Source organism: Elephas maximus, chromosome 1 (assembly GCF_024166365.1).
Source record: "Elephas maximus indicus isolate mEleMax1 chromosome 1, mEleMax1 primary haplotype, whole genome shotgun sequence".
Classification (NCBI taxonomy): Eukaryota; Metazoa; Chordata; class Mammalia; order Proboscidea; family Elephantidae; genus Elephas; species Elephas maximus.
The window spans coordinates 81,719,000-81,742,295 of NC_064819.1; the positions used below are offsets into that span (position 1 = coordinate 81,719,000).

General features: G+C 40.7%; 2 non-coding genes across 2 annotated transcripts; one reads left to right on the top strand and one right to left on the bottom strand.

The window, feature by feature from the left end:
• Positions 1-902: 902 nt before the first annotated feature.
• TRNAA-AGC (transfer RNA alanine (anticodon AGC)) lies at positions 903-974 on the top strand. Its single transcript has one exon. It is a non-coding gene; the product is annotated as a tRNA-Ala (tRNA).
• Positions 975-13,606: 12,632 nt separating this feature from the next.
• TRNAT-UGU (transfer RNA threonine (anticodon UGU)) lies at positions 13,607-13,680 on the bottom strand. Its single transcript has one exon. It is a non-coding gene; the product is annotated as a tRNA-Thr (tRNA).
• Between the last annotated feature and the right edge of the window lie 9,616 nt (positions 13,681-23,296).

Consider the following 23,296-nt stretch of genomic DNA (forward strand, 5'->3'; position numbering starts at 1 on the left):
GTAGAACTATCCCACAGAGTTCCCAAGGACCATCTGGTGAATTTGAACTGCTGACCCTTTGGTTAGCACCTGTAGCACTTAACCACTACGCCACCAGGGTTTCCGTTACGGTGGAGTAGATTCCAATTCATAACGACCCTACTGAAGAAAAAAAAAAAAAACCAGCTGCGGTCGTGTCGCTTCCGATTCAAAGGGACCCTATCGGGCAGAATAAAAGACTACCTCCTACAGTTTCCAGGGAGCCTCTCATGGATTCGAACCGCCAACCTTTTGGTTAGTAGCCGTAGCTCTTAACCACTACGCCACCAGGGTTTATATGTACACGTTTATTCAGGCCTAAATTTTACACAAAATGGATCAGAATTTCTACACTCAGAACTATTAAAAATAAAAACACACAACTCTGCTAAGCACAATCTAATGTTTGTTTGCCATTCATTTGTTTTACAATGAGGACGAAGAGCTGTGTAAAAGATTTACTTGTTATTGTTTTGAAAATAAGTTAGATTTATTTGTTTCAGTAATTTTATAGCATTTTCACACACACTTGAGCTAGTTTTACTTATTTATTGGCCTCTGTATAACATTAATATTTTTCCAAGAGTCAAAAGAATACAGAAAGCTGTATTCAGACAAATTACAAGAGAGTGTTGTATCCCGGGATTAACCCAGTTGACGGATTGGAGGCTGATTCCGGGCAATCTGGTGGAAGACCACCCAACGAGGAACAATACCTTTCTTTCTAGCACTAAGGTATCCTTCTCTTGGTGTATCCGTGTCCGAAAGAGTGCAGTGCAGGGATTTTGAAACAGCAGAATTGAACATTAAATGATTTTATCTTGATGGGTTAGTTCACAAGTACTCAGAGAACAGTCATGAAGTCCCTCACGGGGCTGGCGGCAGGGGGTATAGCTCAGCGGTAGAGCGTGTGCTTAGCATGCACGAGGCCGTGGGTTCAATCCCACGTATTACCACTTTTCCTTCTTCACAAAACACACCCATAGATCCTCTTACTCTCACGCACTCACTTCTTTCTTGAGTTATTGTGGCCTTAATGTTTCTTTCTTAACTGACCTGTGGGGATAATGGTGTTCACTTAAGGTTATTTGTTGTCATTTCTATTATCCATAATTCTCTCCAAGCATAATCAACAATCACTGGTACATGGGCCACCATCATCACGCCCCAAAGATTGTTAAGCAGTCTTTTTAAGACTTTTTGAGGAAAAGTTGACTGTTAAGAGGCTAGAAAATCCGAAAGAAAAAAACCTGCTCTAGTGCTTGGGAAAAATGATTGTTCCTTCTTCGGTAGGGAGAACACAGGATTCTTAAAGAATGTCAGGCAAAGATGAATTCATTCTTGCCAAAGAGGACAGCAGTTTCCTTGTTTCCTATAATCCTCTAGTATGTTCTAAAACGTTGAGAAGTAGATATTTAACCCAGGTTTGGGCTGAGGAGGCAAAGACTCGCTGCCATGTCTTGTCTACCTCTCATTCGCTGACCTGGATATGGAGCAGATAGAAGCCATAGAAATGTGTAGCAACTTCTTTGTCTATCTGCCCTGAACTCAGTGTCTGGGTGTGATTGGGAGAGTCCCACCTTTAAAGAGGCTGCCAAAGAAGAAATGGAGCACAAGTCCTAAACACTCATGGGTCAAAAATGGAAAGCACAGACACATTAACCCAAAGACCTCAGGTAAGATCTGCATTGTTTCAGGACAGGTGTCACATCCTTATAGAATGATTCTATGTTTCCCTATAAATATTTTCAATTATTGATTCTGAGAATAAAAATAACAACCCTGGTGAATCAATGTGGATTTGATCATACAATCCAGAATATGAACTAAAAGGTTTTTGTGTGTGTGTGTGTGTGTGTTTTGACCTAAGCCAGGAAAAAATCTTTTAGAGGGACCTTATAGAAGAAGGCTTGAAGGCGAGGAAAAGGCTATTTCTCTGAAGAAAAGGGAGGATCAGTTATGGTGGAAGACATGAGAAGCCAAGAGCTCTGGAGGCCTTTCATAATGCATCATCCCCTTTTCTCTTCTCTCTAAAAGCTGTAACTATCCACTTTCTACCAGTCTGTCACAGGCCATTCCTAAGCCAATTTGGAGGTCACCTACTCGACTTGCAAGGGCCTCATCTACGTTGCCTCTGCACCAATACTAGGACTGAGGGAAAGGTGGCTCAGTATGTAATCATTAGCGATTGTACAGGATCTCTGGCTTTCTGTGGTCACAGTTCCCCTCTTCAGACTCCTTTTGAGCTAAGAACAGGATGTGAAGAGTAGAGGAGCCAGATAGAATTTCTTTGGGAAAAAGTTGGTTTTCACTAGGTGAACCTCAAAGCCCTGGGCCCATTCCCCTTCTAGCCTCATCGCTGTTCCCACCGCATTCGTGGAAATGGGGAAGTCTCTGCTGGTGCAATTGCCTCCTTTATTCCAGAGAGGCTGATTCCGAAAGATGAGCTGTTATCCTGACGGAACATTTCTTTTTTATCTTCCAATCTCTTTTTTATTTCCAGTTTTGCCCTAGGCCTGTTGTCAGATCACAACTTTCTGGCACATATACTATTTGTCTTCTGGCTTCTCTAACCCTCTTAATCTTCTTTCCCCACGTGTAAACCGGAGTTACAAATAAATAATATTAATTTTACTTCCCTCTTTAGATAATGAGACCCCTGGATGATGCAAATGTTTGAAACTTTGGTCTGATAACTAAAGGGTTGGAAGTTGGAATCCACCCAGAAGCCCTAGGAAGAAAGGCTGAGCCATCTACATCTGCAAAAAATCAGCCACTGGAAACCCTACAGAGCACAATTGTACTCTGAGACACACGAGGTCACCGTTTGTCAGAATGAACTTGAAAGCAACTGGCTTTTTTTTTGTGGTTGTTTAGCTAGTAATAGTAAAATAGAAATACATAAAGCAGGCTTGATTAAGGTTAATATCATTTTAAAATAAGAAATTTTAAAAATAAATAATAATATTTCCTCAGATTTGTATATTCTCTTCAGCGCTAGGTATTAAACCAATCTGACTGTATCATAAGCTTCAACACAGTTCTACTGCTTGGCCATTAAGTGGCCAGTACCACATTCCACTCACCCAACCCCTGATATTATTTCCACTTTATTTAATAGGAGTCCAATATACTGGCATAGTAAAATTGATACAAAGTTTCTAATGCTCACAGACTGGTAAAACAGTTTTTGGAAGGCACCAGTCTGCAGACCACAATTTGAACAGCATTAATGAAAAAATAGGATGTACTGGAGGTGAGAAGATATTCAAGGAAATTCTTCTTTCTTCTTTTTGTTGAAATTAAGCCTTAGCTCACAAAGGGTAAAATGCATAAAATGTAATTATTCAGCTTGAAGAGTTATTACATATGTATATCTCATATAACCAACATCCAGACCAAGGTAAAGAATTTTTCAGCTTTGAGAAACTGCCTTGTATCTATCCCAGGCAATTCTAATTACCTGAATTCTACCACTGTTTTCCTGTGTATTGAAATACTATAAATGGAATCATACCATATGTGCTCATTTGAGTGTAGATTCTTTCACCCATTATCTTTTTCATTAGAGGCATTCATATTGTCTCTAGTAGCAGAAGTTCTTTTTTTTATTGCTGTCATATTCCATTGCATTAATACTGTTGTTGTTAGGTGGCTTAGAGTTGGTTCTGACTCACAGCAACCCTAAGAACAACAGAACAAAACACTGCCCTGTCGTGCGCCATCCTCACAATCGTTTCTAAGTCCATTTTTGCAGTCATTGGTTAATCCATCTTGTCAAGGGTCCTTCTCTTTTTCACTGACTCCTCTACCTTACCAAGCATGTTGTCCTTCTCCACAGACTGGTCCCTCCTGGTAACATGAGAAAAAGTCTCGCCATCCTCGCTTCCAAGGAACTCTCTTGGCTGTACTTCTTCCAAGACAGATTTGTTTGTTCTTCTGGCGTCCATGGTATATTCAATATTTTTCACAAACATCATAATTCGAAGGTATCAATTCCTCAGTTTTCCTTATTTGTTGTCCAACTTTCCCATGCATATGAGGCAATTGAAAATATCATGTCTTGGGTCAGGTGCACCTTAGTCCCCAAAATGACATCTTCATTTTTTAACGCTTTAAAGAGGTCTTTTGCAGCAGATTTGTCCAATGCAATACATTGTTTGATTTCTTGACTGTTGCTTCCATAACACTTTTTTCATTCCTTTTGCTGTTGATGTATGTATGAAACAACTAAAGCTGCTATGAACATTTTTGTGCATGTCTTTCAAGGGCAGCAAACATGCATTTTTCTTGGGTCTAAATACAGCTGTGGAGTATCAGGGTTGTCTTAGTAATCTAGTGCTGCTATAACGGAAATACCATAAGTGGATGGCTTTAACGCAAAGAAATTTATTTTCTCACAGTCTACTCGGCTAGAAATCTAAATTTAGGGTGTCACCTACAGGGGGAAGCTTTCTCTCTCTGTCAGCTGTGGAGGAAGGTTCTTGTCATCAATCTTCCCCTGGACTAGGAGCTTCTTGGAGCAGGAACCCTGGATCCAAGGGTGTGTACTGCTCCTGGAGCTGCTTTCTTAGTGGTGTGAGGTCACCTCTTCTCTGCTGGCTTCCCTTTCCTTTTATCTGTTGTAAGATAAAAGCTGGTGCAGGCCACACCCCAGGGAAACTCCTTTTACATTGCATCAGGGATGTGATCTTAGTAAGGGTGTTAGAATCCCACTCTAATCTCCGTTAACATAAAAATTAACCAAAAAAAAAAAAAAAACCCAGTACCTTGGAGTTGATTCCAACTCATAGTGACCCTATAGGGTAGAGTAGAACTGCCCCATAGAGTTTCCAAGGAGCGCCTAGCAGATTCGAACTCCCGACCCTTTGGTTAGCAGCTGTAGCACTAAACCACTACACCACCAGGGTTTCCAATATAAAGTTTTCTGTATGGTAACATAAAATTACCTTCACAAAATGGAAGATAAGCACACAATACTGGAAATCATGGCCTAACCAAGTTGACACATTTTTTGGGGGGACACAATTCAATCCATGACAAGGGTCATATATATATAGTTTTAGGCAGTATTTATAAATAGTGCACCAGTGTGTTGACAGTCTCGTCAGCAATATATGAAAGTTTCCGTTGTTCCATATCATCAGCAACACTTGATATTTTCAGTCCTTTTAACTTAAGCCATTTTGGTGAAGGGGAGTATTATTTCATTGTGTTTTTATTTTGCATTTTCCTTGTAGTTAATGACGTTTCATCATTGCACCCCACCAGACTTTCTGCAGGAGTGGTTCCAAGGGGCACAGGTCATTTTTGGAAAAAAGGGTGGTAAAAGCCATGTTGATCAGACAAGGTATTATTGGAATATCTACATATTGAGGCTGACACTAAGATTCTTCGGACAGAAAGTGAAGCCCTGTGGGGCAGTGGTTAACAGCTATGGCATGCTATGACTGCTAACAAAAAGGTTGGCAGTCCAAATCCACTAGCCACTCCTTAGAAATCCTATGAAGCAGTTCTACTTAGAACCATAGGGTGGCGATGAGTAGGAATTGACACCCCAGCAGTGTTTTTTGTTTGTTTGTTTGTTTCTGTTTTTGTTTTTTAGACATACAGAAGCTGACATGAAGATTCTCAGGATGGACAACAAAGCATAGACTGTCACTCAGGTAGAGGTCCATAGAGGACAGTGTGGGATGTTAACTTACATACTTAGTTCTTCTGTGCAAGGATACTTGCAGGAGGATCAAGAAAAGAAAAAAACATATCGAATCTATATGTTCTTGGGGTTGTTCTTGTACTAGTTAATGGGTTCCCACTACATTACCATGAAGTCAGCTGTTTGGTTTTTTTTTCTCCTGGTCCAGGCACTGCTTAGATAGGTACTCTGGTTTTTCCCCAAAGTCCTTTTTAGGCAGGACCCATCTTGTATTGTTTGTGGCCCTCACACCAAGCCCAAACCAAACCAACTCCACTGCCATTGAGTCAATTCTGACCCTGGAGGGCAGAGTAGAACTGCCCCAGGGGGTTTCCAAGGAGTGCCTGGTGGATTTGAACTGCTGAGCTTTTGGTTAACAGCCATAGCTCTTAGGCACTACACCACCAGGGTAGCTTTTAAAGTTACTTATTGGGCAGTTGGGAATACTCTTGTGAAGCACATGTCTAATCTTCCCTCTTTCAGATGAATTTTTCAGTCTTTTATGGTTTTGTAGGGTTTCCCCATATATTCCACACAAGGGTCTTTTCTCAAATATAAGTACCAAGATATCATCTCCCAGATTGTGGCAATCCCCTCTTCTCTTTAAGATGTTCCACCTGAAAAGCTTTGTAAGAAGAGAGAGAGAGAAAAAAAGAAAGAAAGAAAAAGAAAAGGTAGACAAAGAGAGAAGTTGAAAATACAAAAGTTCTATCATAGATCTTTCCTGGTACTTATGAAAAAATGCCCCCAGGTGGTTTACTAAGGAGGGAAATTTGGAGTCAGCTGATGGGATGAAATGTCCTAGCAGCAGAAATGGTGTTTATTTGGTCTGCAATCTCCTTATGAATTTCCCGGTGTAGCAGCTTAAGAGAATACAGCTTAAAGGCTTAAGAAAAAGTGGAATTTGAAACAGTGGATTTTCTCTTTGGCCAATTATGGAATCTGCAAAGACCCCTTATAAATTTGGGTAGTATTTCAAGGAGGAGCTTCATGATGTATTTGTAGTGAGAGAGGTGTGGCACAAAGGAGTGTGTCCTAACCTTGAGAAGGTTCAAAATTATGCACACAGGTCTGCTTTGTAAGATTTCCAAGAATTCTGTATTTTCCTCCTTTTTAAAACACATTTTGAACACTCATGTGGAAATAAACACATTATCTGATGGATTGCCTTGAAGTGATTCCCCATTTATACTCCCTGTGTCTCCTCACAGCCCAGGGCGGCTGTGTTCAGCACAAGGAAGACAAGGAAAAAGGAAGGATATGGAGAACACAGAATTGGCTTGCCCAGGATTTCTTAGTCAGAAGCAAATATGTCACTCCCACGTTGAAGTGCTCGACAATTCTCTGTTCTCTTTTCCAGTGTCATTGAAAAGCATGGTAGAAAATAAAGATTGAAAGAAGACAGAAAGAACAGGCTCAGTCATTTCATTTGGAATTCCCTTAGTTACCTGAGCAGTGTTTGGAGCATAGAACAGCCAAAGGCTACCAAGCAGAAAAGCTTCTTCCTGTTTTACTTACTCCTCCCCTTTTTTGCCCCCTTCGTCCTGTGCCAACCTACCCAATATGTCCAACAATTGAATCCAGTTTTTAGGCTTGGAAGACAAATGAGCCCATACAATTTTGGGTGGGTGAGTGGGTAATATTGGATAAGGTAAGATTAGGTTTGTAAAAACACAAGGGGCTGGCAAATAAAAAGTTAACTAATATTTTGAAAGAGTGGCTAAATTAAGTACCTTCAGGCAGCTGAAATAGCTCAGTTAGGAGAGCAATAGACTGAAGATATAGAGGTCCGTGTTTCAATCCTGGGTTTGGCAGTTGTGTCTAATTTTCCAGAATTACTATAATTTTCTTATAGTGTGCTTGCATCTCAAGTCTCTGGGATTCTGATAGAACTGAGTAGAGTCCAGTAAAATCTGCAAAAGCTGAAATCTGTGTAAGGTGGAAAACTGTCAGAGAAGGAAAACTAAAATATTTTCCATTAAAAGGAGTGTAATAAAGGGGTAAGACTCTACACTGTCAAAGGCAGAAAACTTGTGAGACGTGGAAAAACATGGCAACCCTGCTGAATGTGGCTCTCTCAGGTTTCACTGTACAGCCATCTAACAGACAACTATGTTTAAAAAAGTTACACTAATATCCATATCATCTTTCAATACAGTTTTTACTGATTTTCCCAACTTCAATCAAGTTGTGTACATACATATTTCTATCATCCTCTTCTTTATTTACATATTCCTGAGGTCTGCCATGAAATGTTAATCAACATTTTGCATGTTTTATTTTCCGTACATTTAACTCACCTAACAGACAGCAATTTGTTTTAAAATAATAATAGCAATGATATATTGGTAGATTAGACCTTAAGGGTAAGTGAAATGTATGACAGCAATGTCATAAGTGATGGGAGGGAAGATTTCATAATACTCTGTTATAAGGTATTTATACTACTCGTGAAGTGATACAGTGTTATTTGGAAGTGGACTTAGTTGTAGAGGTATATTGCAAATGCTAGGGCAACAAAATGCTCAATTAAACTAGAGAAGGCAAAAGAAAGAAAGAGACAAAGAAGCAAATAACAAGGGCAATGAATAGATAGCCATTGCCAATATGGTAGATATTAATTAAATATACAGATAGCGCTTTAAATATAAGTAGACTAAATATATGTATTTTTAATCTCGGTGTTCTAGAGGAGCAAAACCAGTGAAATGTATCTATAAACGTATAGAGAGATTTATTTCAAGGAAATAGCTCATGAAATTCTGGGGGCTGGAAAGTTCCAAATTCATGGATCTGGCAGCAGGCTGAAGTTCTCTGCTGCCTCATGGGCTTGGAGGGGCTGGTGAATCCAAGATCTCTAGGTCAGGTGGCAGGCTAGAGACTTCTGCAGGTTTATGTCCCAAGAATCAGAGGCTGGGCGTTGAGAAGAGTGCAGGGTCAAGACAGAGTGAGCTTTGCCAGAACATCCTTTTCTATACTAGAGACAGACCACATCCCCAAGGAAATTTTACTTTCAGCTTATTGATCAGTCACATCAGATCAGGAAACGGAAGGTGATTACATTATGGAAGAGCACATGCCAAACCACTGAGATTCATGGCCTAGCCAAGTTGAAACATAGCATTAAGCATTACAATACCAATCAAAAGACTGACTATCACAGTAGATTAAAAAAAAAAAAGATCCACTACCTGTTGTTTTCAAGAAACCTACTTTACTTTATTATTTAATTTTTATTGTGCTTTATGTGAAAGGTTGCAAATCAATTTGGGCTGTCATGCAAAAATTTATGAACGCCTTGCTATGTACTCTTAATTGCTCTCCCCCTAATGAGACAGCACACTCCTTCCCTCCACTCTCTTTTCGGGTCCATTCTGCCAGCTTCTGACCCCTTCTGCTCTTTCATCTCCCCTCCAGACAGGAGATGCCAACATAGTCTCATGTGTCTACTTGAGCCAAGATGCTCATTCTTCCTCAGTATCATTTTCTATCCCGTTGTCCAGTCCAATCCCTGTCTAAAAAGTTGGCTTTGGGAATGGTTCCTGTCTTGGGCTAACAGAAGGTCTGGGAACCAGGACCTCTGGGGTCCTTCTATTCTCAGTCAGACCATTAAGTCTGGTCTTTTTATGAGAATTTGGGGTCTGCATCCCACTGGTCTCCTGCTCCCTCAGGGGTTCTATGTTGTGTTCCCTGTCTGGGCAGTCATCGGTTGTAGCTGGGTGCCATCTAGTTCTTCTGGTCTCAGGCTAATGTAGTCTCTGCTTTATGTGGCCCTTTCTGCCTCTTGGGCTCATAATTACCTTGTGTCTTTGGTGTTCTTCATTCTCCTTTGCTCCTGGTGGTTTGAGACCGATTGATGCATCTTAGATGGTCACTTTCTAGCCTTTAAGACCCCAGACGCCACTCTCCAAAGTGGGATGCAGAATGTTAATAGATTTTATTATGCCAATTGACTTAGATATCCTCTGAAACCATGGTCCCCAAACCCCTGCCCCTGCTACGCTGGCCTTCAAAGTGATCAGTTTATTCAGGAAACTTCTTTGCTTTTGGTTTAGTCCAGTTGTGCTGACCTCTCATGTATTGTGTGTTGTTTTTCCCTTCCCCTAAAATAGTTCTTATCTACTATCTAATTTATGAAAACCTCCCTCCCTCCCTTCCCCTCTCATAATCAAAGAATATTCTCTTCTCTGTTTAAACTATTTCTCAAGTTTTTTTATACTAATGGTCTTATACAATATTTGACCTTTCACAACTGCCAAATTTCACTCAGCATAATCAAGAAACCCACTTTAAATATGAAGACACAGAGATTAAAGTAAAAAGATGGAGAAAGATGTATCAGGTGTTATGGACTGAATTGTGTCCACCAAAAATGTGTGTCAACTTGGCTAGGCCATGATTTTCAATATTGAGTGATTGTCCATCATTTTGTCATCTGAAGTGATTTGCCTATGTGTTGTAAATCCTGCCTTTATGATGTTAATGAGGTGGGGTTAATGGCAGTTATGATAATGATGCAGGACTCAATTTATAAAATTAGGTTGTGTTTTAAGTCTATCTCTTTTGAGATATAAAAGAGAAAAGTAAGCACAAAGACACGGGGACCTCATACCACCATGAATTGAGAGCCAGGAGAACAGTGCATTCTTTGGAATGGGGGGCGGGGGGTCCCTACAATGAGAAGCTCCTCGCCCAGTGAAGACTGATAACAAGGACCTTCCCCCAGAGCCAACAGAAATAGAAAGCCTTCCCCTGGAGCTGGCACCCTGAATTCTGACTTCTGGATTCCCAGACTATGAGAGAATAAATTTATTTTTGTTAAACCATTCACTGGTGGTATTTCTGTTATATCCAAAAACTCAGAACTAGGTAACTAAGACACCATGATGACACTAATCAAAAGAAAGTTGGACTTGCTGTATTAATTTCAGACAAGTCGGATTTCAGGGCAAGGAAAATTATCAAAAGTACAGAAGGACATTAGGTAACGATTAAGGGGTCAGTTCTCCAAGAAAACATAACAATCCTGAATGTGTATGCACCAAATAACAGAGCATCAAAACATATGAGGTAAAACTCATATCTGATACCACTTGTCTTCAAGTTGTATTCTGCAACACATGGGTTGTCATGAGTCAGAGTCAACTCCATGGCAACTGCTCCTGGTAGTGAATCTAAGATATACAATAAATTCTTAAAACACACAATAAAAAACACAAGCAACCCAATTAAAAAGTGGTTAAAATATTTGAACAGACACCTCAGCAAAGGAGATATACAGATGACATGTGCCATTAAAAAAATACACCAACCAGTTGCCCCATAAATAGACTTCATAGAGTTTTTAATGAAGTAGATCCCCAGGTCTTTCTTCTGAGGCACCCCTACCCTTTGCCATCGAGTCGATTCCAACTCATAATGACCCTATAGGACAGAGAGTACTCCCTCATAGGGTTTCTGAAGAGTGTCTGGTGGATTTAAACTTCTAGCTGTTGGTCAGCTGTTGATGGTTTTAAACCACCAGTCTTTCAGTTACTAGCCAAGCACTTAACTATTTGTAACAGCCAGGAACTCCTATATGCCGCTGTTGTTATTAGTTGTTGTTAGGTGCCATTGAGTCAGTTCCTACTCTTAGTGACCCTATGTGCAACAGAAAGAAACACTCCCTGCACCTGTGCCACCCTCATAATCATTGTTACACCTCAGCCCATGGTTGCAGGCACTGTGTCAATCTGTCTTATCGCAAGTCTTCCTCTCTTTCACTGGCCCTCTGCTTTATCAAGCATGATGTCTGTCATGGATTGAAAAATGTCCCCCCAAAATGTGTGTATCAACTTGGTTAGACCATGATTCCCATCACTGTCTGGTTGTCCTTCATTCTGTGATTGCAATTTTACATTAAGAGGCTTAGGATGGGATTGTAACACCACCCTTACTCAGGTCACCTCCCTGATCCAGTGTTAAGGAAGTTTCCCTGGGGTGTGGCCTGCACCACCTTTCATCTCTCAAGAGATAAAAGGAAAGGGAAGCTAACAGAGAGTTGGGGACCTCATACCACCAAGAAAACAGCACCAGGAGCAAAGTACATCCTGTGCCTGAGAATCTCCTTGACCAGGGAAAGATTGAGGACAAAGACCTTCCCCTAGAGCTCACAGAGAGAGAAAGCCTTCCCCTGGAGCTGATGCCCTAAATTTGGACTTCTAGCCTACTAGACTGTGAGAAAATAAATTTTCCTTTGTTAAGAGCATCCACTTGGGGTATTTCTGTTATAGCAGCACTGGATAACTAAGACAGAATTTGTCTTTCTCTAGGGACTGGTCACTCCTGATAACATGTCCAAAGTACATGAAATGAAGTTTTGCCATCTGTGCTTCTAAGGAGCATTCTGGCTGTACTTCTTCCAAGACAGATTTATTCATTCTTCTGGCAGTCAATAGTATCTTCAATATTCTTCACCAACACCATAATTCAAAGATGTCAATTCTTCTTCAGTCTTCCTTATTCATTGTCCAGCTTTAGCATGCATATGAAAAAAAAAATCCTGTGGAGCATGTCTACTCTGACCTATAGGGCCACTGTCAGTCAGAATCCACTCGACTGCAACAGGTTTAATCTTTATGGAAGCCAACTGCCACATGTTTCTTCCCTAGAGTGGCTGGCAAGTTCCAATCACTGACCTTTTGGTTAGAAGCTGAGCACTTAGCACTGTGCCACCACAGCTCCTTTCAGGATGTCACCAGGGCCATGTTTTTGCAGAGGTTCTAGGGGAAGGCCCGTTTTGTCTCCTCCAGGTTTTGGTAGCCCCAGGTATTCTTGGCTTAAGCCTGCAGCATAACTCCATGGCCATTTTCCTCTGTGTCTCTGTGTCTTTTCTCTTATTTTATATGGATATCACTCAGAAGGGATTAGAGCCCACCCTAATCAAGTATGAAAAAAAAATCAAGTATGAGGTCGTGTTAATTTAACTGGTAACATCTTCAAAGATCCTATCTCCAAACAAGCTCACATTCACACATACTGGGGGTTAGAACTTCAATGTATCTTTTTGGGGGACACAAATGGGTCCATAACACAGATGTACGTATATACCATAGATTATTCAATCAACCTCAGTTAATTGACACGTGGGTTATTTTGTCTTTTTCTATTATAAATTTTAAACAGATGAGCCACATTACTGTTTCATTTTGCATTTTTACCCGCGTGTTTGGAATTGATTGGTAACAAAGGGTTTGCTGGATGGGAGGATAAATACAAATAACATTTTGCTAGCCACAGCTGTGCACATTCTGAATCTGTGCATATCTCATACCGGAAGCTCAATAAATATTTTTTGGAGAGAAAGAACTTGCATAATTTAATGCAAAAACTTACATGAAGAGTTATTTAGGGCATTTCACTTTTCCTTTGGAAGTGGGAATTCTGCAGCCACAATTGCTTGGCATTAATAGAATCAGAATTGAGAGTACAGTAAGCACAGGAGGGAAACCCGGGTGGTGTAGTGGTTAAGAGCCACAGCTGCTAACCAAAATTTAGGTAGAATCCACCAGGTGCTACTTGGAAACCATATGGGACAGTTCTACTCTCTCCTATAGGGTCGCTATGAGTCGGAATCGACTCTATGGCAGTGGATTTGGTATTTTTTGGAAGCACGGTAGAGAATTTAGGGGTAGCTGGGGATAGAGATAGAGAGGAAAGCCTGGTGGGTAGTGGTTACGAGCTAAGGCTGCTAACCAAAAGGTGGTCAGTTCGAATCCACCAGGCGCTTCTCGGAAACCCTATGTGGCAGTTCTACTCTGTCGTATGAGGTCGCTGTGAGTCGGAATTGACTCGATGGCAACCAGTTTGGTTTTTTGGAGAGGAGATTGGTTTGCAGTGCAGCGGAAAATGTTAAGGCCCTACTGGGATTTGAACCTAGGATCTCCTGTTTACAAGACAGGCGCTTTAACCAACTAAGCCATAGAGCCCATACAGATGTGTAGGTTAGTACTGGTTCTGTCCTGTCGGATTACTTGAAATATTCTTGCTACAAAGTGCACACGATCAAACGCAGTTTACGGTGAGAAAACGGGCAAACTCCAAGAAGAGGCTTTGCTTACTCATATGTACTGTAGAACTAATAAAGCAGGAAAACACTGGGGCAGCTGCAGTGTCTGGTGCAATAATTCTTCATTTAGTGCAAGGATAAAACTCAGTAACTAAGTCGAGGCTGCCCAGTCGTTCTAAATAGGATAAAGTTTTCTAAAAACAACCTTTGCTGTTACTACGCCTCATCTTATGTAACTTAGATTCTTCTTTCGAATTGCCCAGGTGAGGATCTCTAACAAAGGAACTCCACTGAGAGACTCAGACCACCTGTTTTCACATTATTGGGACTCATAGCAAGCAGTGGTTTAGAGGGGAGGAAACCGGAGAGAACAATGCCAAGTCGAGCACTGTAATGACTCTAATCATACCACTAGAGGTATAGAGTCTCTTGGGGGAAAGGGGGAGACGAAGTGAGGTCGGCTGGCCACACGGAGTCCCCGAATCCGGGCACAGTCCTCCTAAGGTGAAGAGCTTTATGGCTCCAGCGAAATCCCACTGTACCCCCTATTCACTCAAGACTGGTTTCTAGCTTGGTAGGTCATCGACTCACAAAGAAAGTAACCTCTTCTCGTCTCTAACCCGGCCCTTGCACCTTGCGGCCACCCCAGATTTCCCCCCTCCCCCAGCTCTTTTTTTTTTTTTCCAGCTCTAGTCGCATTCCTGCCCTCCGGGGTTGCTCGCAGGGCTGGGCCCCCTGGCTGTGAAGCTGAACGCAGCTCTGCCCGGCCGAGAAGGTCCCGCGTGGGACTGTAGAGGGGCCGTGGGAATCGGGATGAGGCAGCAGGTATGACACGCTGGGACTGAAATGACTGATGGAATGAGGGAGAGGCTGGGCAGGGGAGGGGAGACCCAGGAACCCCGCCCAGACCGCGTTGGTAAGATGAAAGCAGCCAGGAAGCGTCATCTCAGGGCACCGGGAAGACGCTGAGACATGATTCAAATGCGAAAGGATCCCTGCTCTGAGGTTTAGGAATCAAGGCCATCAGCACAGTCAGCGAAAGTGGAAGATCTGTTGCACAACAAGGAAACTCTCAGGCACGCACACCTATGCACACAACACACACTCACACACTCACACACCACCCAGACTCGATTTCCAGGTGGGTGGGGCGGGAGCTCCTCTGTTCGCTGGTTGTGGACATAAAGAATAACTTCCCGCTGCCCATCCCTGACCTCCAGACTCAGCTGATAAGAGACTTCGCCTGGTCACTGTCCTGGAGCCACGCCCTCCCTTGCGTGTGCGTCTGTGTGTGCGTGTGCGTGTGCTTGTGTGTGTTTTTAATAATTTTCTCAAGATTTTTTTTTCTCTCTTCTAGAGTTTAATGGATTTTATTCTTTGGCAGTCTTCAGACTTTATATATTTGGGTATCCTGAAGAGATAGCAAAGGAGGTAAACTTAGGTCGCCAGTGTCCCTACTTGATGAATCAAAAACCAAACTCATTGCCGCCGAAAAAGTGTAAAATCTCATCCCTGTTACTTGCCGCAACATTCCTAGTCCCCCAGTTCCTCCTTGCACACGCAAACACAGTTTCTTGGGTATCCTCTTGTGGATGATACCTGCTCCACTTTTTTATGCAAATAGGGATGTTCCAAACACATTCCACTGCATCTTAGTTTTTCACTTCATATATGTTGTAGCGATTTCCAAATCAATACAGGAACATCTTCTTGCTCCTTTCCTCAAAAGGAAAAAGCAAAAAAAAAAAAAATCTTACCAGTGCTGAGTTGATTACCATTCATATTGACCCTACAGAGCAGAGTAGAACTGCCCTGTAGGGTTTCCAAGCATTGGCTGGTGGATTTCAACTGCTGACAATTTTTAGTTAGCAGCCAAACTCTTAACCACTGTGCCACCAGGGACCCCTTCTTTGCTTGGCAGCATAGAATTCCACAGCATGGATATATCATAATATATAACTGCCCATACAAACAATGTTGCACTAAGTAATACTGCCTATCTGACGTTTCAAATGGTGTGAGTACTTTGCATACATGCAAATACTGAAGCAGTGTATGTGAGGTGCAGTGGTGATTCTGATTGATCTTACCTAATAAACATTCCCACCAGCATGCCACAATGGTCTGGTTTGTCATACTGTTGCAACCACTTCTTATTATAATGAAATAATGACAACAACGGTAATAACAAACCCATTGTCTTCTAGTCGATTCTGACTCATGGTGAGTCCATGTGTTACAAAGTAGAACTGCTCCACAGGGTTTTCTTGGTTGTAATCTTCACAGAGGCAGATTGCAAGGCCTTTCTTCCACAGTAATTTTTCCCATGTTTTAAATCCTACTCTCAGGCAGTAATCAACCAGGCAAGACCAGATTATGTTAAAGCGGATTAGGGTGGAATACAAAACCCTTATTGAGGTCACAGCCCTGATCTGATGTAAGGGGGGTTTCCTTGGAGTGTGGCCTGCATAATGTTTTATGTTACAAGAGATAAAAGAAGAGAGAAGCAAGCAGAGAGATAGAAACCTCAAACCATCAAGAAAGAAGGCCCAGCAGCACAGAACGTCCTTTAGACTCCAGGTGCTTGAGTAGAGAAGCTCCTAGACTGGGGGAAGATTGGTAACAAAGACCTTCTTCCAGAGCCTGCAGAGAAGAAAGGCCTTCCTGGGAACTGGCACCCTGAATTCGGACTTCCAGCCTCCTAGAATGTGAGAGAATAAATTTCTGTTTGTTAAAGCCAACTACTTGTGGTATTTCTGCTATAGCAGAACTAGATAACTAAGATAGGTGGCAACTCAAGTCAGTAGAAATGGGTGAATTATTTGATAAATGATGTTAGGTTATCTGGGTGGCCATCTAGGAAAATAAAAGCTTACTTCAGTATATCACCTATAATACTTAATCAAATTCAAATAGATATAAAATTCAAAAGTAAAAAAATGAAAAATAAAACCAAATATAATTACTGGAAATGCCAAGGCAGAAAGTTTACATAACTTTGGGGGTAGAAAAACAATTTTTTACACAGAGCTTAGAAGCAATGAAAATTTGACATAATTCACTACATTAAAAAAAGTCTACCTGAACACACTTCCATTCTCTTAAAAAAAAAAAAAAGATGAGACAAAACAACAACCAAAAATGCAAACAAACAAAAAAAAATACATAAGCAAAGTGGAAAAAAAAAAGAACAAACTATGCAGAAAATATTTGTTATTTTCCTGACATGTAATATGCAACAGAGTAGGTTTGAAAAGTATGAAGTGTGGGAAAAAGTAATAGATTTCTATTGGCTTATCTGTCCCTGGGTGGTGCAGTTTATTGGCTGGGCTGGTAACTGGAAGATTGGAAGTTGGAGTCCACCCATAGGCATCTCAGAAGAAAAGCCTGGTAACTACTTCTGAAAAATCAGCCACCGAAAACCCTAGGGAGCACAGTTCTACTCTGACACACAGGGAGTCTCCATGAGTCACCGTTGACTCCATGGCAACTGGTTATTGGCTAGTTTATGCAAATAGTATTCCTTGCAGGTAACCCCATAATACAGTTGCCTGGGTAGGCAGAATCCTGTGCAGGTGGAATGCGGAGGGGAGGTGGTGGAAGGGAAAGATTTTCACTGTATATAAACCGTTATGTTTTTGTAATTTAGAAATATGTGAGTTATGTTTATTTTAATATAAACATTTTTTAATCTGTCCCTTGGACATGAAAGGCTGTCCTGAGGTATACAAGTTAGACAGAAATGATTGTAGTATAATCTTTCTAACAACACTAACAACACTGTAATTGATCTTAGCCTATTATTACAGAGATAAATACCTTCCTTATATTATCTATAGCCTCTCTTCTGGTATATAGACTCAGGGAGCTATTCCAGCTGAGAAAACAGAGCTGGCAACAGTATTGAATCCACATCCCCACAGAGACTGGAGTCTCAATCCAGAGGCCTTAGAACACTGGGCTACATTACCCCACATGCCCTTAGGTTTTAAATTCTAATGTTTTCAAGGAAACAAGAATGTTTTCCAACACGGTTATTCTTTTCCTAGAACAGTTCCACAATCTAGCTGTCCAAAACACTGATTAATAACAACTAAAATTTATTAGGAACTTATCATATGCCATGCACTGTCCTTACAGTTACTGTCATTCAGTCATCCTAACTGCCTTAAAAGACAGGTACGTTTACTAAGATCTCCATTTTTCTGATGGAGAATATGAGGTACAGAGATGATAAGTAACTTGCTGGATGTCACCCAACCTTGATGTTTAAGCCACTAGAGGAAAACTATACTCCGTTGTATATTTATTTACTGAAGGGTAAAATCCTGAAATGATTTTGTCCAAGAAGTCAGAGCAACAGCAAACTTGTGTATGAGGTAGCACCAATTCCTTTTGGGGCATAAAAAGCCAAGACCAGTTGCCTCCAAGGGGATTCCGAGTCATAGCGACCCTACAGCACAGAGAAGAACTGCCCCAAAGAGCGACTGGTGGGTTTCAGCTACCGATCCTTGGGTTAGCAGCCGAGCTCTCAACCCATGCGCCACCAGGGCTCCCGTGGTGGTGTATAAACAACACCAACAAAAAAAATCAAACCCGTTGCCATGGAGTCGATTGCAACTCCTAAAGACCTTATAGGACAGGGTAGAACTGCCTCACAGAGTTTCCAAGGAGCACCTAGTGACTTCAAACTGCAGACCTGTTTTAACTATCAGCGGTAGCACTTAACCACTACACTACAAGGGTTTCTGTAGCAGTGTATGATATATAAAATCCTAGTTTTTTCTGAAATTTCATTGACACTTGAAATCATTCCAATTGAGATGTTTTCTACTAGGCATTTGGAGATATGTCTTCTTAGCTCAATAGGCAGTGTGTCAGTCTCATAATCTAAAGGTTGTGAGTTTGAGCCTCAGAGAGCACAGAATATATACATATATATAGACTCTTCTACATACACTCTCTTGAAAAAGAAACATGTTTGTAGGGAAAATGATATTACTGATCATGTTTTTGATGTGATTATAAGTGGGGCTGTATTATCTGTGACTTTTAACACTCTGCCAAGGCATACGTCAAGAGCTTTATCAATTTCCTTTGGTAGCAAGACAGTTTTTCAATACATTCAATACAGTTGTTCAATACATTTTCAATACAGTGTTTTTCAATACATTCAGTACAATCTAATACCAAATTCTGAATTAGTTGCCTATTGCTAATGTAGCAAATTACCACAAATGTAATGGCTTAGAAGACATAATTTGTCCTCTTATAGTTCCGGATGTCAGCAGTCTGAAATGAGTTCTATGGGACTAATCTCATTTCCTTTGCTGACTCTGGCACTCCTGTCTCCCTCTTATAATGACCTTGTGATTACATAGGGTCCACCCAGGAAGAAATTCCATTGCAATGTACTTCATGTAATCAAATCTGCAAAGTCCGTTTTGCCATGTAACATAACACACTCAGAGATTGTGCATATTAGGACATGGATGTATTGCGGCGGGGGGGCATTACTACACCTACGACAGGCTATCCTCTTGTCTCCAAAGGCTCATATCTGTCCCACGTGCAAAAACATCCGCTTCTTCCCAACATCCCCCAAATCTCAACCCGTTACAGCATCAACTCAAAGACCAAAATTCTCATCTAAATCTCATCAGCTTAAAGTTCCTTATCATCTAAGCCCTCTAAATTAGGTACGGGTGAGGCTCTGGGTATAATCCATCCTGAGACACAATTCTCCTCTATCCGTGAATCTGTGAAACTAACAAAACAAGTTATCTGCTTCCCAAAATACAATGGTGGGACAGGCATAGGTTAACCATTATAGACTCCAATTGAAGGGATGAAATTGAAATGAATAAAAGGAGTTACTGGTCCCAAGAAATGTCTAAATCTAGCTAGCCAAACAACATTAGGTTTCAAGGTCTGGAATTAATGCTCTGTGGTTTCTGCCTCTGCCTCTGGCTAGCGGCTCTGCAGTAGGAGTCACCCTCTCCAATTCATCCTTCCATTTCAAGAAGGGTGGCATGTGCTTTTACCAACTTCTGCAGCCCGAAGCTGATCAAACATGCAATCAAGATGCATTGATAATTAATGGAGTTTGGAATGCAAAAGTTGGAAATAAAGAAGGATCAGTAGTTGGAACATATAGCCTTGGTGATAGAAACAACTTCAGAGATCACATAATATAGAATTTTGCAAGATCAACAATTTATTCCTTGCAAATATCTTTTTCAAGGATATAAAACATTACTATACACATGGATTTCTTCAAATAGAATACACAGGAATTTAATCAACTGCAGAAGTGTAAAGAGATGATGGAAGTGCTCAGTATTGAAAATCAGAACTAGGTCAGGGGCCGACTGTAGAAGAGTCCATCAATTACTCATATTTAAGTTCAAGTTGAAGCTGAAGAAAATTAAAACAAGTCCATGGGAGCCAAAGTACTACCTTGAGTATATCCCATCTGAATTTAGAGACCATCTCAAGAATGAGTTTGATGCATTGAACACTAATGACCAAAGAAGACCAGACAAGTTGTGGAATGACATCAAGGATATCATACATGAAGAAAGCACCAGACCCAAAGCAAGAGGTCATTAAAAAGACAGGAAAGAAAGACCAAAACGGATTTAAGAAGAGACTCTGAAACTTGCTCTTGAACATAGAGTAGTTAAAGGGAATGGAAGAAATGATGAAGTAAAAGCGCTGAGCAGAAGATTTGAAAGAGTGGCTCCAGAAGACAAAGTATTATAATAAAGTATTTCCAACTCCAGACTTGGAGTGAGGAAATGAAAAGGGAAGAACATTTTTGGCATTTATCAAGCTGAAAGAACTGAAGAAAAAAATTAAACCTTGAGTTGCAATATTGAAGGATTATATGGCATAGTGGTTAAGAGCGAGTGCTGCCAACCAAAAGGTCAGCAGTTTGAATCCACCAGGTGTTCCTTGGAAACTCTATGGGGCGGTTCTACTCTGTCCTATAGGGTCACTATGAGTTGGAATCGACTCAATGGCAGTGGATTTCTTTTTTTTATTAATATAGGCAAAATATTGAATGATGCAGGAAGCATCAAAAGAAGATGGAAGGAATACACAGAGTCACTGTACTAAAAAGAATTGGTTGATGTTCAGCACTTTCAAGAGGTAGCGTAAGATCAAGAACCTATGATGTTGAAGGAAGAAGTCCAAGCTGCACTGAAGGCAAAACCAAAAAAACCAAACCCATTGCCATCGAGTCAATTCTGACTCATAGTGACCCTATAGAACAGAGTAGAACTGCCCCATAGGGTTTCCAAGAAGCGGGTGTTGGATTCAAGCTGTGGGCCTTTTGCTTAACAGCTGATCTCTTACTGAAGGCATTGGTGAAAAACAAAGCTGCAGGAATTGTTGGAATACCAATTGAGATGTTTAAACAAATTGTTGCAACACTGGAAGTTCACTTACCTATGCCAAGAAATTTGAAAGACAGCTCCTTGGCCAACCAGTTTGAAGAGATTCATATTTGTGCCCATTCCAAAGGAAGGTGATTCAACAGGATGCAGAAATTACACGCAAATAAAATTTTACGAAGATAATTCAAAAACGGTTCACAGTAGTACATCGACAGGAAGATGCCGGAAATTCAAGCCAGATTCAAAACAAGACATGTGATGAAGGATATCATGGCTGATGCCAGATGGATCTTGCCTGAAATGGGAGAATACCGGAAGATGTTTACCTGTGTTTAATTGACTATGCAAAGGCATTAGATTGTGTGGTTCATAACAAATTATGGATAACATTGTGAAGAATGAGGATTCCAAAACACTTGATTGTGCTTATGTGGAACCTGTACATAGATCAAGAGGCATTTGTTCCAACAGAAGGGAATACTGTGTGCTTTAAAATGAGGAAAAGTTTGTATGAGTGTTGTATCCTTACGCCATACACATGCAATCTGTATACTGGGCAAATAATCTGAAAATATGGACTATATGAAGAAGAACACAGCATCAGGTCTGGAGGAAGACTCATTAACAACCTGCAGTATGCAAGTGACACAACTTTGCTGAAAGTGAAGAGGACTTGAAGCACTTACTGATAAAGATCAAAGACTATAACTTTCAGTATGGATTACAGATCCACACAAACAAAACAAAAATCCTCACAACTGGATCAATAAGCAACATCATGATAAATGGAGAAAATATTGAAATTGTTAAGGATTTCATTTTTCTTGAATCCCCAGGCAACACCCATGGAAGCAGCAGTCAAGAAATCAGACAATTGCTTTGGGTAAATCTGCTGCAAAGGACCTCTTTAAAGCGTTGATGGCAAAAATGTCACCTTGAAGAGTAAGGTATGCCTGACCCAAGCCATGGTGTCCCCAGTCCTAGTGATGCTTAATCTCAAGGCTGCTGGACCATCCTGCTTCTATGCTCAACACAGCTCTTACAATATCCATGGAAACTGGGAAATCCCTGCTGGTGCAATTTCCTCATTTATTCTAGAGAGGCCAATTCTGAAAGATGAAGTGTCATCCAGACAGCATTTCTTTCTTATTTTCTGTTCTTTATTTTCAGTCATGCCCGAGGCCTGTTTTCAGATCACAACTCTCTGGCACATACACTAGTTGTTTTTTGGCTTCTCTAACCCGTTTACCCTTGTTTCCCACATTTAGAGTTACAAATAAGTAATATTAATTTTGCTTCCCTCTTTAGCTAGTAGAGTCCCTGGGTGGTGCAAACTGCTAACATGTTGGTCTGATAACTAAAGGGTTGGAGGTTAGAGCCCACCCAGAAGCCCAGGGAAAAAAGGATGGGTCATCTACATCTGAAAAAAAAAATCAGCCATTGTAAGCCCTACAGAGCATAATTGTACTCTGACACACATGGGGTCACGGTTCGTCAGAATCAGCTCAAAACTAACTTTTTTTTTTTTTAAATTGTACCAGATGATGGTAAAATATAACTACAGAAAGCAGACTTGACTAAGGTTAATATATTTTTTTAAATAACAAATTATAAAAACAAACAATAATGTTTCCTCAGATTTATATATTCTCCTGGGTTCTAGGTGTCAAACCAATATTGCTATATCCTTAGCTACAACACTGTTCTACTGTTTAACTATTAGGTGGCCAGCACCACATTCCACTCACCCAACCCCTGAAAATGTTTTTACTTTATTTAATAAAAGGAGTACAATATCCTGGCACAGTCAATTGATAAAAAAATTTCTAATGCTCACAGACAGGTGAGAAACACAGTTTTTAGAATACACCAATCTGCAGGCCACAATTTGAACAGCACTAACGAAGAGACAGGATATACTAGAAGTGAGAAGATATCCAAGGAAATCTTTCTTTCATCTTCTTTCTTTTTGTTTAAATTGAGGCTTAGTTCACAGAGTAAAATGCACATAACTTAATTATTCAGCATGATGAGTTATTACATATGTATATCTCATGTTACAAACATTCAGACCAAGAATTTTTCATCTCTCAGAACTTCCTTGACTTATCCCAATCAACTCTAATCTTTGGA